Source organism: Panthera onca, chromosome Y (assembly GCF_046562875.1).
Source record: "Panthera onca isolate mPanOnc1 chromosome Y, mPanOnc1 haplotype 2, whole genome shotgun sequence".
Lineage (NCBI taxonomy): Eukaryota > Metazoa > Chordata > Mammalia > Carnivora > Felidae > Panthera > Panthera onca.
In genome coordinates this window covers 25,980,423-26,000,214 of record NC_138358.1, presented here as the reverse complement: position 1 = coordinate 26,000,214, position 19,792 = coordinate 25,980,423, and the positions used below count along the sequence as shown (strand labels likewise).

General features: G+C 45.7%; 1 protein-coding gene across 1 annotated transcript in view; it reads left to right on the top strand.

Moving 5' to 3' along the window:
• LOC145714925 (steryl-sulfatase-like) overlaps positions 1-19,792 on the top strand; it is a 152,210-nt gene that overhangs the window by 23,400 nt on the left and 109,018 nt on the right. Inside the window, exon 2 of the mRNA XM_081794454.1 lies at positions 11,813-11,939. The gene's annotated coding sequence lies outside the window, so the exon portion shown is untranslated. The remainder of the gene's footprint in view (positions 1-11,812; positions 11,940-19,792) is intronic.

The window sequence follows — 19,792 nt, the reverse complement described above, 5'->3', positions numbered from 1 at the left end:
GGGGGAGGGTCAGAGAGAGGGAGACACAGAATCTGAAACAGGCTCCAGGCTCTGAGCTGTCAGCACAGAGCCCGACGCAGGGCTTGAACTCACGGACCGCGAGATCATGACCTGAGCCGAAGTCGGCCGCTTAACCGACTGAGCCACCCAGGCGCCCCAGGGTTCCCTTTCTTTAACCAAACCTATAGCCTCCTCATGTGGGGATACTGTCCCGAGAGAGTTCTCCCTAACAAAACTGATTATATTTGCACATCTCATGCAGGAAACACGTCTGGTTATCCAGCAAGGAGACATGGTGGTGCTATTTCCTGGCATGTTTCAAGGACAGAAACTCGTGAATGGAATTTCTCTCAATGCAGATAAAACCCAAAGCTGATGGGTCATTTCTGTCTCAGAATCTCAGTCTCCCTCTCTGCCCCTCTCTCACTTGCGTTTGCATTCTCGAAAACAAACATTAAAAAAATTATAAAGAAACTAACCTTGGGGCGTCTGGGTGGCTCAGTTAAGCGTCCAATTTCAGCTCAGGTCATGATCTCATGGTTCATAGGTTCAAGCCCCTCATCAGGCTCTTTGCTGACAGCTCAGAGCCTGGATCCTGCTTCAGATTCTGTGTCTCCCTCTCTCTCTCTGCCCTTCCTATGTTCACACTCTGTCTTCTCTCTCTCAAAAATAAAAAGACATTAAAAGTTTTTTTAAAAAAACTAAAGGAGTTTAATGTTCTAAGTGAATTTTTACAATCCACTCTATTCTTATTTTTCTTGAAATAGTTGGTGAAATACGTGTTCACAGTGTGGAGGCACATTTTCCATGCCATTTAATTCACCCACTTGTACGATTCAGTGGTTTTTATCAGGTTACCAAGCCGTGGGACCTCCTTAAGTCAGTTTTAGAACAGGCTCATCACCCCAGTGAGACCCTTCATGCCTAGTTCCTAATCCCCATTCCTATCCCCTGCCTGAGCAGGTTTTTAAGAAGTCACATTTTTTTCTATGTTTCATCCCATTTCTTTGAACCCAGGGCGTATGAATATGGCCCTCGGGGATGTTGACAGTCGTGCAGTTACATCATTCCGCTGCATGACCCTATTATCATTGTCCTAGAAAGACCCAGAACTGAATCGCTGAGGCATGAGGAAATGAATCCTGTGCATGCTGTATGTGCTATATATCTCCGTGACCCCGCTTGGAATGCTCGCCTTGGTCTTCCTTGACACGAAATCACGTAAGCCCTCTTCTGCCTTTGTTGCTGTTTTCTCCTCCTCCTCCTACCTGCTTATTTCCTGAGGAAATGCCTGTGGCCTTCTTTCCTACACTTGGGCCCTTAGGACTGATTTCCCCTTAAGCAAGCCAGCTCACCTGTCAATGAGACTGCCATAATTTGTACGTCTCTGACCGCTATCATTTGAAAAATGGATCATTATTTCAAGAGACACATCTAATAAGAGGGGTAAGGAAAATACAGTGCATATGGGTGCATCACACGATTGCCAGTTGAACCCAAAACCTGGAATCTGGATATGGGAGCATGCTGGAGAGATTACTTGGGTTAAGAGTTTTCAAGAGCAGCAATCCAAAGTGATGTAATTTGGGAATAGACGACAGGCCCCCAGGCCTGGTGCGGACAATAAGTAGTGAGTTCTTACCCACAGATAAGATTGGCACAGATGCCTGGTCTATTGGTAATCTGGGACTTCAGCTATTGGACATCTGTTGGGAGTCTTGCCCGACTAAAAGCTTAATATCTTGTAAACTCTTTTCTTTCTGGAAACTTCATCCCGCAGGTAAAATACTGCTCTGAAATTGACTGTGATAAACAAGGAAGAATTGCTTGGTGATGTACAAGTGATCATATCCTTGGGTAGAACAGCCCTCCCTCTTTTAAATGTAATGGTAATAGTAAATGACGGACGTACCTTGGCATGGTACCTGAGGTTTACAGTCACTTAGACACAAATATAGATGTCCTCTCCTGGCCAGGGACTCTGAAAATGGAATGGCTCACGTGTTAGGATATACTCAAACATGAAAGTCCGCCATTGCACTCACAAAACCATAAGGGATCCAGAGGATGAGGGAAAGCATACGGAATTGAGGAAACCAGCATGGTGGGAACCCCAGGCTCTGAAAGGGAATATTTGCAAGGTCGGGGAAGAGAGAGAGAATCATGCAACGAATGGCTTACCTTTCTCCTAGAAGGTCAGGAAGACCAAAAATCCAAAACAAACTGATTAGAACCCTCTCTTGGTGTCTGGTTTCCAGGTCTCCCTTGACTCAGGTTCCGTGCCCTTGGACGGAACTGCACTCCCTCTGTGTCGCACCGTCAGAAGCATAGAAACTTACCACGTTTAGATCACAAGTCCTAAAATGAGGATGTTGGCAGAGCTCCGTGTCTAGGGGAGAAGCTGTTTCCTTACATTTTCCAGAGGGCACCTGCATTTGGACCCTCGTGTCTCTTCCTCATTTTCTCCACACTGTTCTTTCCCTCCTGGCATCTCCTTCTCTGACTTTGCCTGACCGCCCCCTTCTTATAAAGACCCCTGTGACTGGACCACTAAATTCTCCTCGTGAAACTAATGTGACACTAGAGTTGACAAACCAAAATTTAGATAAAAATTTGAAACATTAAAAAAAGGAAGAGACCCTTGTGACGACATTGGAGTTGGATCATCTCCCCATCTCGAGACCCTTAACATCGTCATGCTTGTACAGTCCCTTTTCATGTAAGGTGACATAGTCACAGGTTCCTGGGGCTAAGAACGTGGCCATCCTTGGGTTCCATTGAGAATAGACTTTGATCAGAGTTTTCTGTGGGCGTATCACTTAGCTGTAAATGTGTTCAGGGGTACATTAATAACAACTGCCATTGCTTGCTAAAATGAGATTATTATATAAGTAATGTCCATGTGTCCACTAACAATCAGTGTGCACATGAGCTTTTCCTGCACTGATTTCATACAATAGAGACATTTTTTCTTGGGTCAATGTTCTTGAGCCAACACCTGTGGATGCAAAGAGAGAGAAAGGTTGACTGCAGAGTAAACAGATTCATTCCATTAATGAATACCAAGCACTATGTTTATTAGGATGTTCTTGATGACTGGGCATTAACAAAAACATGAAAAGTTTTGTGCTTGCTTTCTTTCTGTCTCTCTCTCTTTTCCATCCCTCCCTCCTTTATCCATCCTTCCTTCCTTCCTTTCCTTCTTTCTTTCTTTCTTTCTTTCTTTCTTTCTTTCTTTCTTTCTTTCCTTCTCTCCTTCTCTACCAGAGCAACTAACTCTGTTCCGTGATCTTTCCTTTCGGTGTTTGTTTAATGACTTTTAATGGAGCGTACTTTGGGGGAGTGGGAGCTGTTTTTCTGGAGGCCCAGTGAAGAGAGTTTTGGGTCCTGTGACCTCTCATAATCTTCATGCTCCCGTCACCTGTGGCTGGGGCACCTGAGTCTGTTGGTTTTCCCCTGGCCATTGCCTCTGGTATTATTCTTCTGCATCATGACTTTGTCCTTTCTTTTCTTTGCTGACAGACTTCTCAAGAGTTAGTTCTTTCTGGCAATTGACTTCTGGATTCTTCCCTATTCACTGGCTCTCTGTGGCTGGCATAGATGTTCCAACCAGAGTCTCTGAATTCTTTTTTTTTTTTTTTTTTTTTTTAATTTTTTTTTCAATGTTTTTTATTTATTTTTGGGACAGAGAGAGACAGAGCATGAACGGGGGAGGGGCAGAGAGAGAGGGAGACACAGAATCGGAAACAGGCTCCAGGCTCCGAGCCATCAGCCCAGAGCCCGACGCGGGGCTCGAACTCACGGACCGCAAGATCGTGACCTGGCTGAAGTCGGACGCTCAACCGACTGCGCCATCCAGGCGCCCCCAGAGTCTCTGAATTCTAAACCCAGCGGGGAATGAAGCAGGAAAAGTCAGTGTTACTGCTTATTAAAATCATTCCTTGACAAGCATAAGGCACTGGAGATTAGTCACCCTTTGCTGTCATGACTGACCAGGGCTCAGCGGGTCCTGGGATGAGGCGAGTGGTGTCAGGTGGACAGCAGAGACCTGGGTTGTGGTGCCCTTTCAGCAGCTCCATGGGTGACATCGGGCAGGCACCCACCCTTCACAGGCTCCGTCGACGTCCTTGGATTCTACAGTCAGTCCCTGGGGGTTGAGCCACGACGCCCATGTTCTCCAAAGCTCCCAGGCTAAAATCTGAGATCCAGTGTCCTGGGTTTACATCTGACCATAAACCCAGGTGTTAATGTAATGAATGATACCGCACTTTTGGGGAGGGTGGGGTTAGGAATCAAGTACGAGGTGATTTATAAAAGTCTTCACATGAGAGAGCTGGCATGCACCATAAATTCCCCCAGCCACCCAAGACTGATAATTTTACAGTGAAAGCAAGTAATTATGAATCTGCCTCTAAATCACATTTTAAAACCCGCACTCAAAAGTTGACAAACTGTCCCCATAAGTCAGACACTACTTACCAGCCTGTTACCAGCAAGCAAAGCCCAGAACTGGTGCTTTTCACGGCTGTCACATTTGTCGATGCCCTGATTCACCTGTGCCTGTAGAGAAGGGGATGTTTAACATGCACCGGAAGCCCTTCCTCTTAGAGTCAGAAGGCAAGTGTGTGTACCTATCAAAGAATAAGAGACTCTATTCTACGGTAAAAAACACAGAAGTGGTGTTTGGCCATTTGTGTGTTCCGAGTCCTACACATATTAATTCAACATATTACCACATTTACCCTAAAATGTTGAGATTATAAGACGGGCCTTCCCAATGCTGGGTCCTCGAGGTGAAATGGAATCCCATTTGTGGATGCTGTGCTCATCGAAACAGCAGTTAATAGGGCGAGGTCGGGCCAAGAAAGCGTAAGGATGAAGAGTCACAGACCGTGGTTTAGGAAGGTAACTGTCCAAGAGGCGTGAACATGAACAACTGAATGATGTGGCCTCAACGAGGACAGGAATCTGCAAAGGTCTGCTGGTGTGCATGGATGCAGGTCTCTGGCCAGAGGCCCATCACCAGCAGACCCCCTGCAGACCCCCTGCAGACCATGAGCTCACGCAGACATCACGCTGTTTCAGGCTTATTGAGTTACCCCCCTGGGCTTCAAAGCCAGCAGAAGTTTCAGGAACCTTGTTGTCAGGGCTCAGATAGTGTCCTATGAGTTGATGCTGGAGGGATGGCCTCTTAAGAAACAATTATAGGGGCGCCTGGGTGGCGCAGTCGGTTGAGCGTCTCACTTCAGCTCAGGTCATGATCTCACGGTTTGTGAGTTTGAGCCCCGCGTCAGGCTCTGTGCTGACAGCTCGGAGCCTGGAGCCTACTTTGGATTCTGTGTCTCCCTCTCTCTCTACCCCTCCCCTGCTCATGCTCTGTCTCTCTCTCTCAAAAATGAATAAACTTAAAAAAAAGAAACAATTATAATTTATTTTGTCATCCGTTCTGTTTTTTAAGGATCGACTCCACTGTTAATTATAATACTTTCCCCACTTATATCTCATATGAAAGAATGAGCATTAGTATATCCTTTGAAGGTAAGTGAAAGGTCTAGACACTGTCAGTAAGGATATGCAGAAGATCATAGATTAAGTAATTGCTAGTGTTTTGCCATATGGGCTTTGTCTGTCCAGCCGGAAAGTTGACGACTGTGTTGGCCTTGCCTTTCATGAGTCAGGTGCCCAGCCGTGCATCTCATAGTGGGGGCCAGAAGCTGTCAGGAGCTCACCGAAAGGAAGCCAGGTAAAACTTCGCACCTGTGCGTTCGGTGTCTGCCAGGATCCATGACATCCCTCCAGTGCTGGGCCTCCCCTGAGTGAGTTCTATCTCTGTGGCCCCACCATGGGATGGCTAGTCCTTCTTGCGAGGTAACGCTAACCGGAAGCTGCATCCGGGCCCCCGGTACAGCTCTTGGAGCTGTGTATCTGACTAGATAGATACGCGGATTCTAGCATTAGCTCTGAGCTTTGACCTCTCCGGTCCTTTTACCTGTAACCCAGGGGGAATGTCTTTTGAGAAATACGACCAGTTACTGGTTGGATGTTGGATAGGAAAGTGCTTTGAACAGCAGCGAATGCCTGTAGGTTGTGTGAGCCCCTTGGGGTGGATTCCTGGATGCTGCTTTCAGAAACAGTAGAAATGGGGCCACCTGTGGCAGCCTGCAGACACGAGAGAAGAAGGTGGGTTTGGGGCAGCGCTAGCTTGCTCTGCGGTTCCCTGCCTCCCTGGGCTCTGCAACTGAGAGCTAGGGACACCCATCCGTTCTTTTTCCCTCTTCTTTTTTTTTTAATTCCAGTATAGGTAACACAGTGTTGTAGTAATTTCACGTGTACAACGTAATGATTCAGCAGTACCCTACCTCACCTGGTGCTCATCACAGCAGGTGCCCTCCTGAATCCCCATCACCTATTTCACCCCTCCCTCCACCCACCTCCCCTCTGGTGACCATCAGTATGTTCTCTGTAGTTAAGAGTCTGTTTCTTGGTTTGTCTTTGTCTTTTTTTTTCTGTCTTTATTTGTTTTGTTTCTTAAATTCTACGTGTGAATGAAATCATACGGTATTTGTCTTTCCCTGACCGACCTACTTCGTTTAGCCTTATGAACTGTCTAGCTCTGTCCATGTCATTGCAAATGGCAAGATTTCATTCTTTTTTACGGCCGACTGATACATGATACATGGCTGTGTATAGATACCACAACTTCTTTAACCATCCATCTATTGATAGGTACTTGGGTTGCTCCTATAATTTGGCTCTTGTAAATAATGCTGCAGTAAACATAAGGGGGGCATGCGTCTTTTTCAAATTAGTGTTTTTGTATTCCTTGGGTAAATACCCACTAGGGGAATTACTGCATCATAAAATTCTATTTTTAATTTTTGGAGGAGCCCCCACACTGTTTTCCACAGTGACCGTGCCAATTTTCATTCCTACCGACACTACAGAAGCGTTCTTTTTTCTCCACATCCTCACCGACACTTGTTGGTTTTGTGTTGACTTTAGCCATTCTGAAAAGTGTAAGGTGATATCTCATTTTGCTTTTGATTTGCATTTCCCTGACGACGAGTGATGTTGAGCATCTTTTCATGTGTCTGTTGGCCATCTCTTCAGAGAAATGTCTGTTCATGTCTTCTGCCCAGTTTTTTAAAGTTGGATTATTTGTTTATTTGTACGTTAAGTTGTAGAAGTTGTTTCTATTTTTTGGATAGTGACCATTGATTGCGTATATCATTTATAAATATCTTCTCTCTTTCAGGAGTTTGTCTTTTAGTTTTGTTGGTTGTTTCCTTTACTGTTTAGAAGTTTTTTTGATGTGTTCCCAATAGTTTATTTTTGCTTTTGTTTCCCTTGCCTCAGGAGACATAAGTAGAAAAATGTTGCTATGGCCGATGTCAGACAAATTACTGGCAGTGCTTTCTTCTAGGATCTTTATGGTTTCAGGTCTCACATCTAGGTCCTTAATATATTTTGCATTTATTTTTCTGTATGGCTTAAGAATGTGGTCCAGTCTGGGGACACCTGGGTGGCTCAGTTGGTTAAGCATCCAACTTCAGCTCAGGTCATGATCTCACGGTTTGTGGGTTTGAGCCCCACGTTGGGCTCTGTGCTGACAGCTCAGAGCCCAGAGCCTGCTATAGATTTTGTGTCTCCCTCTCTCTGCTCCTCCCCTACTCACACTGTGTGTGTGTCTCTCTCTCAAAAATAAACAAACATTTAAAAATTAAAAAAAAAAAAGAAGGTGGTCCAGTTTCATTCTTTGCATGTAGTTGTCCAGTTTTCCCAACACCATTTGTTGACGAGACTGTCCTTTTCACATTGCGTATTCTTGCCCCCTTTGTTAAAGATTAATTGACCATATAATCATGGATTTATTTCTAGGCTCTCTATTCAGCTCTGTTGATCCAAGTGTCTGTTTTTGTGCCAGTACCATACTGTTTTGATTACTACAACTTTGTAGTATATCTTCAAATCTAGGATTGTGATGCCTCCAATTTTGTTTCTCTTTTCCAAGATTGCTATGGGTATTCACGGTCTTTTGTGGTTTCATACAAATTTTAGAATTATTTGTTCTAGTTTTGTGAAACATGCTGTTGGTATTTTCATAGGGATTGCATTAAATCTGTAGATTGCTTTGGGTAGTATAGACATTTTAACAGTATTTGTTCTTCCAGTCCATGAGTGTGGAATATCTTTCCATCTGTTTGTTTCATCTTCAGTTTCTTTCATTAATACTGTATAGTTTTTGGAGTACAAGCCTTTCATCTCCTTGTTTAATTCCTAAGTCTTTTATTATTTTTAGTGCATTTGTAAATGGGATTGTTTTCTTAAGCACCTCGGCTGTTGGTTTTTCTGATCAATGACCACTCTTACCTTGCTTTTGCCTGAAGAATTGACACGCCTTGGGACCATCAGGCTGAGACTGAAGTCCTCTCTCCCATGGTTTTTGAGGGTTTGCCTAGGATTATAGCTTAGTGGGAATATGGGGCTATTTCATCATATTGTACATGTATTCAGGACTAATGGTCTTATCAGCTCTTGTCTTATGTTGAGTCCCAGGAAATGGTTCTGGGACAAGGTGGGTTTTGGGGGGTGGCGGAGTTCTTAGGATCCACACTTATGAGGATGGTGAGGCAGAGGGAGAAGTTGGGTTGTCATACCCTTGCAACAAGACCTCATCCCGTTTGGGAGGGAGCTCTGGAGCTGGTGTGGCTCTCAGAGTTGTCTCACTTTGCATCAAGGAGGGCACACCTTTGGGACCCAGCCATGGGAATCTCGAGGGATGGGGGGATGGCATCACCTTAGGAAAGGCCACTGTCTCTGGCTGAGAGCAATTCCCAAAGACACATTCAGCTGAGCGCCATCAGTTATCGACACAACCAGCAGCTGGTGGGAAGGGTAACCTCTGTCCTCACTTGATGTCAGAGCCCATGCTATGGCATCTGCCAACGCTCTTCTCTTTACCAATTCCTCAACACCACCTTCTGCTCCTATATGTTCAGAAGATGGTTTTCACTATGGATTTCCAATAGCTTCTTGAAGTCTTCCAGTCAACTTTCTCGGTATTCACACTTGGCTTTCGGTGTTTACTTCTCTACAGAATCTTCTGCTAGCCTATACAAGCAGGTAGGGTTGTCAGCTCATGCACATTTGCCCAGGGCCGTCTCAGTCTGAACACTGGAACTCCTCAGTCCCGGACAGACTGGGAGGATTGATCAGCCTTTGGCAAAGCAATCAGCCAGATTTCCACAACCTGCCTTTCCATTTCTTTACCGTCTTCCCATGCCATCTCCTTCTGAGGCATGGCACAACCAGACTTCTTTAATAACCACACTTCTAGGCTACTGCTGGTGACAAATGATTTCTCTCCTTCCTCTCACTGCTGCTCACAGGGTGTCTTGAGCTCTTGTTGATGTTTTCCCAGTGCAGTTAAGCCTGATGTCACCACAGAGCCGCCTGGGACTAGCCAGTATCAGAGGCTGGCAGGTTAACATACCACCTGATGCCTCGAGTCAGTTCACATTGGCTTCTGCTGCCAAATACAATAAGAAGTTTACAAAAATTTTGTGGTTTCCAGGGCTTGTATCTCAGAATCAAGGGAGAGGGATGGTGGACGTTGATTCCATCCTGAGATCCCTGTTGTGGTTCACAGTCTTATACAACTGAATGGGGAGGGGCAGGAGAGTGATGGACAAATGACCAAGTAAATGACAGTTACGGCGATTGTAGGTAAACAGAGACAGGAAGGGGTAATGAAGCATCATGATTTGTGAAGCCACCAACTCGTCAGCGTACAGGTTCACAATAATACAGCACCCGTAACCTCTTGCTCTTAAATCTTCTTGTTCTGTGACTAGAACTCGGATTATAGTGGTGTCTCAAGAGACTTACGTTCATATAACTTTTCAGAGTAATAGCGGAACCATCACTGGTACATATGTTGTTGCTGTGTATAATTGTTGGAGCAAACTACGTCCCTTATTTTCCTGTCTTTGTGATCACACCCCTTCAGTGATTATTGGACCAGTGCCCTCCAGTTTCTAAACTTCGACACTTGAGATCATCTCATCCTTTGTGGTGGAGGGCTGGGTGGATGATTCTCTGTGGTAGGGGCTGTATTGCACATTGTAGGATATTTAACAGCGTCTCTGGACTCTACCCACTAGATGCTAGTAGAACCCACCCAATCATGAGAACCGGAAATGTCTCCAGATACTGCCTAATGACCCCTGTGGGCTGAAATCACTCCTGGCTAAGAACAACTCCACTGCTGTTTTGAGAAATGTCCTCTGACCATGGGCTTTTAGGTTCTCCTGTGCTGTTTTCCTTCTGCAGGTAGGGTTTCTTGTGGCAATACCACTGTGAGAGGCATTGTGACTTAATCTCCTTTGACGTGTTTCTTCTTCTTCATTAGTCACCAAGGATAGCAGGCACAAAGTATCAAACACGGGTCGAAGGGTTTCCGTGCTGATGTCTCAGCATCTATTTTCTGTAAATAAAAGGGGTGGGCAACCGAAAGGAAAACACCGACTTGCGTCTTCCCTGTTTCACAAGGGGTGGGGGGGGGGGTCACCCAGTTGTTCAAATCCATATCCATATGATCTTTGTCTCGCCAAATAATGTCATGGAGAGTCGGAGGAAGAGATGGCCCTGCGTGGTGGTTCTGTCATCCCAGCAGTGGGAGGTTAAGGATCAATGTTGACAGCACAGCATCCCATTTCCACAAGAATCCAACATGAAATGCCATGCCGGAAGATGCAGGAAGATTGATTACAGTTTCAAATGCCATCTCGGAGGGAAAAAAATAACATTTCTGGGACACTGATTGAACCTGAAAAATTGTTGTTGGAGGCTTAACTTCAGTGAAACAAGATCTATATGTGTGAAGATCTATAGAATAGTGTTTTTTCTCCAATGTGGTGATCTCTTATGCGTATGACGTATCAAGTGGGATGATACTTCATATTTTACAGCATGAATGATAGACTTATACATGAATTGTTTTAAGGCATATGGTAGTTTTTGTCTAAATGTCCTCAACTCAAAAAAATAAGTATATTCTTCAGTAGATTCAAAGTCATCTTCATAGAGTGTAGGATTCTATACCAGAAGTTGAAACACTTTTCCTACCGAGGCCCGATAGTGAACATTTTCAGCATCGCAGGCCAGACAATCTCTTGTGCAGCTACTAAACTCTGTGCCATAGCACAGAAGCAGCCACAGATTATAAGGAAGCGAATGCATGTGTCTGTGTTCTAATATCCTTTCGTTATGGACTCTGAAATGTCAATTTAATATACTCTTCACGTTGTGCAAAACATTCTTTTCTCAACCATTTAAGAATGTGAATAACATTCTTGTTTCACTATAAAAACAGGTGGGGGACAGTCCTGCGAGCTGCAGTTTGCAATCCAAGTGCTATTTGGAAAATATTTATTGACAGCTTACTACGGCACATGAATGGCCTCTGCTGTCTTGATCCTTAGAGGCTGTGGGACGGACAGATACCAAATAAAAAGAAACCACATATATAAGTTATTGGAAATAGTGATAAATGATCTTCAAGGGAAACAAGATACTATGACAGTGAACCATGGAGGGATCTATTTGCTTTGTATTGGTAATCAGGGGGGGCTTCTCTGAGGTGGTGGCTAGTCAGCTGTGACGTATAGCTAACCAGAGTTTGGGCAGAGAGTGGAAAGAAGAAACGTGTGGGAAGGGAGATCCTCCCTGCAGGAAAGAGCATGTTCCCCTGCAGTTTTTCACCATGTGCTCATTCAGTGTCTGACTCTTCTTCCTCTGAATGAATTCACAGGATGAGCCTGGTGCCCCTCATCCGTGTCTGCTGAGGGCCCCTCACATCAGTGTGCCCGCACATGATGCTGTCAGGAAGCTCAGATCCTTGAGGACAACTACCCAAGACGGTCTTCCGTTGCTACAGGGTGAGTATAAGAGGTGCCCACATACGTCCCTTCCTTCCGAATGGATCACTGCCTGTTCACAAAGTGCTTGCCTCGCCCTGAGCATTGGTAAATCATACCTGAGTACCTGGTGACTTTAAAATGGTGTTGTGGAGGGTCTGACATGCCGGGGGCAACAGGAATGTGGAGCCCACCTGGCCCTTTTGTTCGAAGGGACTTGGGGGCGCCTGGGTGGCTCAGTCGGCTAAGCATCCAACTTCGGCTCAGGTCATGATCTCGCGGTCCGTGGGTTAGTGCCCCGCGTCGGGCTCTGTGCTGACAGCTCAGAGCCTGGAGCCTGTTTCGGATTCTGTGTCTCCCTCTCTCTCTGACCCTCCCTTGTTCATGCTCTGTCTCTGTCTCAAAAATAAATAAACGCTAAAAAATTTAAAAAAAATAAAAAAAAGAAGGGACTTTTCCCACGAGAGGTCACATTTGCCAAAGGGCGGCATCCGGGGGTCACACGTGCTTTCTTGGAGAAAAGCAGTACCGCCAAAGAGGGCAGTGTGCACTGATAGGAGAAATACCCGTGATGGAGGGGAAGGAGGAGGGGGGAAGGGAAGAGCACCTCACGGAGGGTGTAGCTTGATGACACTCTGCCATTAGGATGTCAAGATAGGCACTGGGAGGCAATCAGAGCCCATCCTTGTCCCCCGTAGCAGCAGGCTCAGAGAAGTCTGCACGGAGATGCTTTCCAAGAAGATACGGGTTCACATTGGTGTGGGAAGGCTCCCAAAGATGGAACTGAGTCGTGGGGTCAGAGGTCCCTGGGATTCGGATCCCAGCTCTCCACCCGCTGGCCTCATGTCCTCCGGAAGCTGATTAAGGACTCTGTGCCCAGGTCTCCTCTTGTAAAATGGGGGTGCCAAGGACAGGTTCCTAGGGTGACTGAAGAGTGAAGGATGATGTTTTGGGGGGTACAGCTATGGTGAATACTGGGATGACGCTGCCAGCCAAGGTGGGAGGTGTTGCCGACTATGAGTCTGGAGTTCTCTCTTGTCCAGGAAGAGGGCGCACGCAGAATTGAATATGACAGAGGCTAATGTCCAGGAGGAGATAAGAGCCCCAAACGGGTTTCATCTCTGGATTGATTGAGCTCACAAGATATTAGCAAACAGTCTGGGTGGGGGTGGGGAGGTAGGGTGGGCAAGTGGTGTTTGTGATCAAAGGATATTGGCACCAGAGGGAAAGTAATTTCCTGCAGGTGATACAACAAGTTACTTTAGATCCCAGTCCAATATCTTGCTAGCTCACCTCGGGCACTTTCGCCCCGTGGTGGCGGCTTTCTGCCCTAAGCTGTTCTCTAACCCATTTATGTAAGTAGAACCTACTTCCCCACAAGTAGGCCCTGAATAGATCTCCAGAACTCCAGTTTGGACCATTGCATTGCTGATGACAGGCAGGCAGTTCTCCAGTGGACCGGTTTTGCCCCCGGGGGTGGGAATCCGACACATCTGGAGGCATTCTTGGTGTCGTAACTCTGGAGGAGCTTTGCTGTTGGGATCTGGTGGGTGGAAGTCAGAGGTTCTGCTGACAGCACATAGGACAACACCCCCGCGGACTCAGACCCAGCCCTGAGCATCAGCACTGCAGAACTGGACAATCCCTGCTTGTTCGGTACAGCAAGACATTTCAGCTTCATCTTCTCTTCTTCCTTCGTGGAATGTTCAGCGGTCTTTTACTCTGAGGGATCTGCGGTAGAATAAGAATTAAAGAGAACAAAAAGAGAAAGACGTTTTAGGATTTTTTTTTTCTCTATTAAATTGAAACCGCACAGCAGACGATTCTCCTACCGCAGGAAACGTCCATGGAGGCTTAAATCCTTGGCTTATATTCGTGCTTAATGCTTAGCAGCTTAACAGAGTTATTTTCTATTGTGATTTCTGTAATTTGTTCCTTAAAAGGCTCGTTTGTTCCTTCTCTCCAGTTCAGACACAGACTTTTCGGGGGTTTTAAAGAATAATTTATTTTCTAAACTTATTGTTAATGCAGGAGCTGGCTCGGAGTTCTGACATAGCTTTCAAAGCCTTAAGCACCTGCTAAGTAGAGTTTTATTTTTATTCCCCTAGAAACCAACTGAATGTTTTGCAGGGAAATACTTTGAGTACTTTTTTTTTTTTTTTTTTTTTTGTCATTTTAGTCTAGAGGGGACATTGACATTCTTTGGACCCAGCAACAAGAGCTCAGAAAAAATTGACAGACTCAGTAAGCTAATGAAAAGTATGCAGCTGAAAAGGCTCATGATTAATTCATGATAAACTAATATGGCATTCATTATTCTTCCTTAATGTTCTGATGTAAAGTGGGAGTCTTTCAGTGGGGGCTAAAATATCTGTTCCTAAATACCTAATAACAATATCCATTATGTCTTACCAACATAAAGCCATCCTCATGGGGTATTTTAATGTACTTCACAATTTAAATTCAAGGTTCTTGAGTACAGCATATTAAACTTTCCCCCTCTCCCTAAGTGGATTGGTGATAATCAAGAAAATACTTTTATATAAGATATTCCTCCATTTTCTCCTCCAAAAAAAAGGCTGACTGAAAGTAAAATAAAGTTTGCCTATGAAACTGAAAAAATTTCCTTTTTATGACACATCTTGTTACTTGACAAGAACTGCCAGCAATCTCTTGATTTATTCTGTTTAAATATATACTAGGATAGTAATTTTTTTTAATCCTTTGATGATAACGAACACATTTTTCAAGGGGATTGTAAATCCTTAGGATATTTTGTGGCAGCAAACACCCATGATAACAAGCACATTCTGGGGTCAAGATAATCCCAACCCCCCAAAAATTATGTTGATTGTGTTTTGTGTCTCAGAGATAATGAATGAGGGAAGGTTCATTATCAGACACATTGTAAGAGAACACAAAACAATCTGGAGATTGTACCGTTGACCAAGGGATCATGGATAGCAGGGCACTTTGGTGTCACGTTCCTCCTGATAGCAGGCAGCGAGAACAGAAAATAACCCGTGTAATGTCCCTACCAAAAGCTTTCACCTGGAATCCGTTCACAAGGAAACGAGCAGACAAATCCAGAATGTAGCCCGTTGTCAAGGACAATTGACCTGGATTCTTCCAAAATAATCAGTGTCATGGGAAGCACAGAAAGGTCAGGGACAGTTCCAGATTTAAGAAGATGAAGAGGGGCACCTGGGTGGCTCAGTCAGTGAAGCGTCTGACTCTTGATTTCGGCTCAGGTCATGATCTCACGGTTCGGGCGTTCGAGCCCCGTGTCAAGCCCTGTGCTGACAGTGTAGAGCCTGCGTGGGATTCTCTCTCCCTTCTGGTCTCTCTCTGCTTCTCCTCCACTCATGGACACGAGCACATGCACTTGCTCTCTGTCTAAATAAATAAACTTTCAAAAAGAAAAATAATAAAAAGATGAAGAAACACGATGACAGTACCTGAATGTGGAGAGGGTCCTAGACGGGGGGAAAGAAGAAGCAGGTGGTACAATTATTTGGGGGCTGTCTGGGCGGTGAGTTGATTGACTCAGTGTTAGTCCGCACAGTTGTTCTTGTGGTGTTGTGTTTATGGAGGAGGTGTCCTTATTCTGAGACACCCACGTGGAACTTTCTAGAGGGTCAAGAGTTATCCTCTGTGCAGCTTGCTGTGAAACATCATGAGATGAATACAAGTACATTTCTTATCCTTTCTTAATTTTCTGGTGTAGAACGAAAGTGTGTGCACATACGTATGTGTGTGTGTACATGCACGGGTACACAGGAGGCAGAAAGCAAGCAGCTGTGGCAAAATAGAGACAGTAAACCTAAGTGAAGTAGGATACGTGCATTTGTGTGCATGCTTTCAACTTCGTGTGTGTGCTTTCGACTGTTCTGTGAGTTTGGAAGTTTTCAAAAGTGACTTTGGGGGAAAACAGGTTATAAAGTTTTATTTTCCTTCTCCTGTTGGAGATATTTTGGTTCCACTGATGGTGTGTTTAAAATTTTGTACAGGACCAGTTTTTTTTTTTTTAAGTTTTTTAAAATTTATTTTGAGAGAGAGAAAGAAAACAGTGCAAGAGACAGAGGGAGAGAGAGAATCTCAAGCAGGGTCTGAGCTGTCAGCGTGAACCCTGATGCGGGGCTCAAACCCACAAACTGTGAGACCATGACTTGAGCTGAAGTCGGATGCTCAAGTGACTTTGCCACCCAGGTGCCCCAGTGTTTATGTATTTTTGAGACACAGAGACAGAGTGAGAATGGGGGAGGGGCAGAGAGACAGGGAGACATGGAATCCGTAGCAGGCTCCAGGCTCTGAGCTGTCAGCATGGAGCCCAACATGGGGCTCGAACTCATGGACCTCAAGATCATGACCTGAGCTGAAGTTGGATGCTCACCAGACTGAGTCCCCAGGCGCCCCTCTTTGGTAATTCTTGTGCCACCTTGCAAACTTCCTGGGCCCCGCCCCTTTTCCCAGACAGGATCCACATGGAGCTTGATCACTACTGCATTCCGTCCCAGAAGTTGGCTCAGGATGTGTATGCGTACTGGTCCGCTTTATACCTCCAGTTCTGCCTTTGTGGGTGCATGGTCTGCCGAGGCAGAGTTTAGGCAGGTGCTGAGGGTCTGTACATCTTTCGCCAGAGCAGGACGGTCAGAGCCCATCCAGGTCCTTGTTGGTAAGCACAGTCTGGCTTCAGAATTTAGAGCCAAAACTTTATCGTACATTTTTAAAAAGCACATGTCATAATACCCGAGGAATAAAACACTCCAGTTTTAGAACACATCTACAGACAGTCTCCAGCCAAATACTCAATTTGCAATCATTATATCCATTCTAGTGAAAACACGTCAAACATGAGACCCCATATGCAGTGCTGGGCACACCGTTCCCGTTGGAACTGTAAGGGCTCCTCAGGCTGTGACCCAGAACCTTCTCCAAGCCTGGGGGAGTGGTCCAACTTGATTCTACTCACTTCCTGCAAAGCAACACTGACTTTCACATATGTTGGACTGGTTTTGTTTAATGTTCATTTATTTTTGAGAGACAGAGAGAGCGTGAGCAGAGAGAGAGGGAGACACAGAATCCGAAGCAGGCTCCAGGCTCTGAGCACTCAGCACACAGCCCCACACAGGGCTGGAACCCACAAACTGTGAGATCACGACCTGAGCCGAAGTCGCACAGTCGACTGACTGAGCCACCCAGGCGCCCCCACATGTGTTGGCCTTTCTTATAGACAGAAGATGCTTTGACTCACAACAGTGGAAACTGCTGATTTCTCTTCCTGTGCTGTGTCATAACCGAGGACCTCTGATGCCGAGAAATGTGTGATAATTTACATAAATACGACATGGGTCTCGGGTGGCTCCTCCGGTGGCCTCCTGGGTGGCTTGGTCGGTTACGCATCAGACTTCGGTGTAGGTCATGATCTCGTGGTTCGTGAGTTCGAACCCCACATCGGGCTATCTGCTGTCAGCACAGAACCTGCTTCAGATCCTCGGTCCCCCCTCTCTCTGCGGCTCCCCCTCTACCCCCCCCCCCACCTCAAAATACATAAATACACTTAAAAAAAAAGACGAGATGGGTCCATCCGTGGCCTCAGCTGTGTCTTAGGCACAGTTCCATTAGAATTACTGTCTGGCCACGGGGAGTGAGCACAACACCAGGGCCACATGCATTAGTTTGGAGGATGTGACATTTAGACGCAGAATCTTCTCATGCTAATAGATCAGCAATCTCTGTGCATTGCTTCTGAGGTGACCCTTGTCTGTCCATCCACACGTCGGGCCGAGCCAGCCCCCCTCTCACGTGTGTATCACGCCGGCCTCCTGATGGTCTGTGTGCACCATCAACAGTCAGAAGTGCCTTCTCAACACCTAGACGTGATGCTGCCTCTGACCCTGTTGGAGCTCTCCAGTGGCTCAGGGCAGACAGGGTCCTGGAAACAGGGCTGGGAGGGAGGGTGTCCATGATGGGACTCCTACCGACCTTGCCTTCCCCAGGGATCTGCCCCTTCCACCCGCTTGCTCTCTCTGCGCCCTGCAGACACGTTGCATTATAAAGTGCTCTCGAGTCAGGCGCTTGTTTCTTCCTCCTAAGGTCAACCCCGCCCCCCGACCGGCAAACTTCTGGCGGTGGCCCTCTAGCTACGTGACGTCCCCCCTCCCCGCTCCAGACACTCGTGCCCCATGTGGAGCAGTAGTCCCTCTCGGATGGGATCAATGGCACGGTCTCGATGCTTTGAGTCACGTCTGTCTCCGCAGACACATCGCAGGGTCTCCGAGGACAGGAAACCCACGATGCTCCCTGCCGTGTTGTTGATGCTGCAGGCTGCCTTGTTGCTGTTTAGGAAATAACTACTTGTTGAAGACATGAGTGAAAAAAGATGGTTCTGGGACGACTGGGTGGCTCAGGTGGTCGAGCATCTGACTCTTGATTTTAGCTCAGGTCATCATCTCACGGTTTGTGGGTTCAACCCCACGTTGGGCTCTGTGCTGACAGTGTGGAGCCTGCTCGGGATTCTCTCTCTCCCTCTCTCTCCCTCTCTCTCTGCCCCTCACCAGCTCACTCTCTCTCTCTCTCCCTCTCAAATACATAAACTTTTTTAAAAAAGAAAAAAAAAAGATAGTTCTGATGTCATATCCATTTTAAATTATGTTCCTTGGATTTCAGTCAAATAAGGTTACTTGCAAAAAAAACAAAACAAACAAAAAAAAAAATCGTCACCTTTCCGATACAGTTTGGCCTCTAACTTACCCCAATGGAGAAAAGAGTCTTTAACTGGGTCTGGGGCGGTTCAAGCTTCCTCTTTGCCAAATATGACAGAGGCTAACACCTGTTAAAGATGATCTCCAACGAACCTAGGCAGGATCCCTTAGAGGAGTGAACGCATATCACTCCTGGAGGAAGCATGTAGCTTTTTTTCTTGAGGCAAAATTTTAAATTAAGGTCCCTGAATTTTCTGCCATGTTGCACCCCATGTGCTTTCATTGTGTAGCTGACGACAGTGAGGAAGTGTGGCAGTCACTTCATCTACACTGCATGTGGGGTGTTCTGTTGTGATGGTCTTCTTTGCCTTTGAAAAGTTCCTGGGGCGCTTGGGTGGTCAGTTGGTTAAATGCTGGACTTTGGCTCAGACCATGATCTCATGGTTTGTGGGTTCAAGCCCCCTGTTGGGTTCTGTGCTCACAGCTCAGAGCCTGGAGCCTGCTTTGGATTCTGTGTCTCCCTTTCTCTCTGTCCCTGCCCCACGTGTGCGTGCTCACTCTCTCTCTCTCAAAAATAAATAAACACTAAAAAAATAATAAAAAGCTATTAAACTCTCCACTTTCGGAGTGACTTCCGTAGAAAGTCGACTACAATACAGTTTCAAGAATGAAATACGATATTTTTTGAAGTCAGGAAGTAATCCATACCTCAATTTCACATTCTTTGTCATCTGTCCGTATAAAATGTTGAAAGACAGTAATAAAGTGCTTATAATTAGATTGATTTTATAATGGAGAGGCACAGCCCTCTAATTTTAAAACAATAATCGGTCGATGACGAGCGGTCTGTGTAATACTATTTCTACCTATACTGTTTCACTTGAGATCTTTTCATTAAATCTGTACTGTACTCCTATATGACTTTATATCCATTGGTTTAGTAAAATCAACTCTGAGTGGTGCCTGGATGGCTCAGTTGGTTGAACGTCTCACTGTGGATCAGATCATGGTCTCATGGTTCCTGAGTTGGGGCCCCACATCAGGCTTACTGCTGTCAGCACAGAGCCTTCTCATGATCCTCTGTCCCCCTCTCTCTGCCCCTTCTCTGCTTGTGCTCTCTCTGAAAGATGAATAAACATTAATAAATTAAAACAAGATAAACTCGGAATA